Genomic DNA, 4,734 nt, shown 5'->3' with positions numbered 1-4,734 from the left:
AGAAAAACTTCTCATCTTTCCTAGTTAGCTTAGTCATAGGAGCAGCCAACCTTGAAAAGTTCTCAACAAATCTCCTGTAGTATCCCGCCAATCCTAGAAAACTTCTTATTTTTGTCACGGTCTTCGGTCTATCCCAGTCGGCAACTGCTTTCACCTTCTTAGGATCAACACGAATACCTTCAGCTGAAACCACATGGCCGAGAAATACTACCCTTGAGAGCCAAAAGTCACACTTGCTAAACTTGGCATAAAGCTTATTTTCTCTTTGTCTTTGCAAGGTGAAACTAAGATGTTTCACATGCTCTTCTTCATTCTTTGAGTAAATCAAGATGTCATCGATGAAGACGATCACAAACTTATCCAGTACATCATGAAAAAATCGGTTTATAAGATCCATGAAGACAGCAGGGGCATTAGTCAACCCAAAGGGCATAATTCTAAACTCATAGTGACCATATCTTGTTCTGAAGGCTATCTTGAAAATGTCACTAGACTTCACCTTAAGTTGGTGATATCTAGATCTCAAGTCAATCTTCGAGAACATGGCTACACCGTTCAACTGATCGAAGAGGTCATTGATAACTCTATGAAATAGAGTTAAGATTTATAACTTTTATACTTGAGATGGCTTGATTTAGGAGTATTTTGTCTTTGTTTTAGTGATAGTAGTCATTAGGTGTTGTCTTATTTAGTCTTAACATGTTGCATTTTGTTTAGTTCATTTTTGTCACCATTGCATAAATTTCCCTTCTTTTTATGGATGAATTTGATTGTTTCTCTTTCTCTTGAACATGTAGGTGAAGATTCATAATAGAAGAACATGTCCTCTAACTTTGTTGTAGAGTTGTTGCATTGCTACAACAACGGAGCAGAATATTCTCAGATCCAATTCAAATGGAATTGACCAAAAAGGGCTAACTTAAGTGGACGAAATTCTTGTAAATATATGATGGTCTTCAGCCCTTGATCTCAGGAGGAAAGTTCTAATCCTATGGCCAGAATCTAACCTAATGATTGAAGACATTTATGGAAGAAAGAGAAGAGAGGAAAAGAGAAAGGAGGAGAGACATTCGGCTAAGGTGGGGAATAGAGACTCGGCTGAGAGGAGGGAGGATAGAACCAAAGCTGGAGCTCTATTGGAAGCAAGGAGCTGCTGGAGTTGCTGATTTGCTAGAGAAGAAAGCTGGAGCTCATGTGGAAGCATTGAAGCCTTAGTTTCTTCTTGTTTTTATAACTCTATCTTCTTACTTTCTAGTCTCATGTCAACTATACTTGGTTTTATGCATTTGAATTCTGTTATGGGCTAAATCTTAGCTATGTTGGGATGATAGTAGTACCTAAACCTGAATTTTGATATGTAACTAATCATGTGTTCTTTAGTTTTATTGCAATCCACTTTATTGTTAATGAATTCAGCATGTTATATTGACTAATTTCAGTTCTTGAATGAATGTTATGATTTCATTAATTGAAAAATTAATGAAGTCTAGGTGTTTGTTGAATTGTGTGAGTTAACATAATCTTTAACTAGGTTGTGTTAATTAGTAGGTTGGGTAGGAATACCCAATTACCTCACATTACCATTGATTGGATTCGGTTTAAATTGCATTCTTAATTCAATTCTTCATAGGAATATGTAGATGTTGATTTAGGATGCTAGCTTATGTGTATTGGAAAATACCATATTGCCATTCATTCCAAGTTCTTGATTTATCTTGGGGTTGTAGTATTGCTTTAGTATTTGTGTTATAAAATTCAGGGGAAGGGAAACTTGATTCCTAACACACTTGTCACTCATTAAGTTTCTTCCATTGCTTAATCTACATTTTAGTTCCTTAGTTTTCTTTACCTGTCATTTGGTTATTTAGTTAGTCAATCACCAATCAACCTTGTTAATTTCATTTAAATCAATTTTACTTTTACATTGAAAGTTAAGGATATAATTCTCCGTGGGATCGATACTTTACTTATCATTTATTACTTGATTGCGATACGTATACTTGCGTAATATCTTGAGATACAAGCAACAAGTTTTTGGTGCCGTTGCCGGGGAATTTTGTCTTTAATAATTAGTGTAGAAGTAAGTTTTAGTTATCTACTGAAATCTCTTTACTTTGATATTAGTTTCCTTTTATTCTCAGGTGCTTTTACCCTTGTATGAGTCCGCTGCTTGATCAAGAGTTGATACCCTTTGACTTTGAAATCGAAAGGACATTTCGAGCTAGAAGAAGGAAGTAGCGAGGTTTAGCAGCAGGTCAAACAATGCCTGAAGCAATGAGATATGGGTTGAATAATAATGAGAATAATATGGCAGCTGAGGGTGATGATAGAGATAGGGCCATTAGAGGATATGCTGTCCCAAGGTTGCATGAGCTGAATCCAAATATAGTAAGGCCAGAAATTCAAGCATTACATTTTGAACTTAAGCCTGTGATGTTCCAAATGCTTAAGACTATAGGACAGTTCAGTGGGATGCCAACAGAAGATCCTCATCTCCATCTTAGACTCTTCATGGAAGTAAGTGATTCTTTCAAGATACCTGGAGCAACTGAAGAAGCTTTGAGATTGAAGCTATTCCCTTATTCATTGCGGGATAGGGCAAGAGCATGGTTGAACTTCTTACCTCCACAATCAGTAGCCACATGGAATGATTTAGAAGAGAAGTTCTTGATGAAGTACTTCCCTGCAACAAAGAATGCCAAGTTCAGAAATGACATCACTAGTTTTCAACAGTTGGATGGTGAATCTTTGTATGAGGCATGGGAAAGATTTAAGGAGCTCTTGCGTAAATGTCCTCACCATGGTATTCCTCATTGGATTCAAATGGAGACTTTCTACTATGGTTTAAGTGGACAAACTCGATCCATAGTGGATGCATAAGCAAATGAAGCTATATTGGCAAAGTCTTACAATGAAGCTTATGAGATCTTGGAGAGAATGGCCAACAACAACTACCAATGGCCAGCTGAGAGAGGTGCTGCAAATAAGAGAGTGGCAGGGATTTATGAGTTAGATGCAGTGACAGCTTTAACTGCACAAGTGTCATCCCTAACTAGGGAGTTAACATCCGTAAACCTGGCTGCATCTGTACAAACTCAACAAAATACAGCAGTCTCGTGTACATGTTGTGGTGGGGAGCATGTCTTTGATAGATGTCCATCTAACCCAGAATTTGCTTACTATGTTGGTAATTTCAGCAATGCCAACAACCCATATTCCAACACCTATCATCCTGGTTGGAGGCAGCACCCTAACTACTCTTGGAATGCTCAAGGACAGCATGTAGGACCACCATCTTCCATCCCACCTCAACCTTATCAGCTTCCAAGTGCTCAACAGCAAGTGAAAATTCAGCCTATGGAACCCTCTTCATCAATAGAGCTTTTATTGAAGGAGTATATGGCAAAGAATGATGCAATGATTCAGAGTCAAGCATCTTCATTGAGGAATTTGGAGAATCAAGTTGGACAGCTGGCTAGTGCTTTAAGTAATCGATCTCAAGGATCATTGCCAAGTGATACAGAAAATCCTAGATCTCCAGATGCAATAGAAGAGTGCTTTGTTGTGGATGTCATTGAAGAGCTGGTTTCCGAAGAGTTGAAGAAAGAGTGTATTAAAAACCCAATAGAGCTTTCATTGGCAATAGAAATTGAACAAGTGGATGATGAAGGAAGTAGATATATGGATTGGTTAGAGGCAAGACCAGCTAAGGCATTGAGTGGGAGTAGATTTGAGTCTCTTGTATTATCTGAGCTTGAAACTAAAGCCCCTAAACCATCAATTGAAGAGCCACCTATGTTAGAGTTCACACCTCTTTCAAAACACTCTCAGTATGCCCATTTGGTTGAAGCCAAGACACTCCCTATTTTTGTTTCAGCACTGCTAACCAAGGAGCAGGAAGATATGCTACTTGAAGTGCTGAAGAAGTGTAGAAGAGCACTGGGATGGAATATAATAGAGATCCAAGAGATCAATTCTTCAGTATTAAAGCTTAAAATTTGGTTGGAGAAATGTTGCAACAGGTATGTGAAGCAGCAAAGGAGTTTGAGTCCAATTATGGAAGGTGCGCAAGAAGACATCATTAAATGGCCTTGGGAACTAGAGCATGCAGTGGATCAAGCATTATTGGGGTGCACCATTGGAGCAGGACAAATCTTCAATCATCCTTCAAGATGCTTAAAAAGAAGGGAGGTCACTCAGATTTCTTTATTTTTAGTTTAATTGTGTGCTAGTAGTTCATTAGGTGTTTAATAAAGTCATGGGTAGTTCATAATGTGTGATGAAAAAAAAAAAAAAAAAAAAAAAAACACTGACAGATAATTTACTGACAGGTGTCTTTGATGTGCAGGGAGTGTGGGGAACAAACAGAGAGTGCTTGGGTGGTTTGCCAAACTTATCATTAAATCAACCTGCTGAACAGAGCATGTTTCAATATCCAGCAAATTTCACTCTCTTTGTTGTAGCGATGTGGCCACAATGCTACTAAAATGTTTTGATCCTCAGCTACGGGTCTTACATGTTCTGTTGACACATTACATTCTCTGTTGAAAATTACATTCTGTGTCCGTTGTTATAGCAAAGCTGCCGCAACACCACAACAACGATAAAACCACTCACTTGACCCGGTTTAACCTTAAACCCAACCAACCCATCACAATTACACTTCAAAACTTCTATTAAACCATTCTGAACCAATACTGATTCGAACCGATTCTGAACCAATACCCACCCCAA

The 4,734-nt window shown here is 38.1% G+C and overlaps 1 non-coding gene across 1 annotated transcript; it reads right to left on the bottom strand.

The window, feature by feature from the left end:
* Positions 1-2,700: 2,700 nt before the first annotated feature.
* On the bottom strand, positions 2,701-2,807 carry LOC149024212 (small nucleolar RNA R71). The gene has a single exon (XR_016171870.1). It is a non-coding gene; the product is annotated as a small nucleolar RNA R71 (small nucleolar RNA).
* Between the last annotated feature and the right edge of the window lie 1,927 nt (positions 2,808-4,734).

The sequence above is a fragment of the Hakea prostrata genome, chromosome 2 (assembly GCF_041222555.1).
Source record: "Hakea prostrata isolate BN-2017 chromosome 2, UWA_Hpros_2, whole genome shotgun sequence".
Lineage (NCBI taxonomy): Eukaryota > Viridiplantae > Streptophyta > Magnoliopsida > Proteales > Proteaceae > Hakea > Hakea prostrata.
This window is presented reverse-complemented; position numbering and strand designations above follow the sequence as displayed.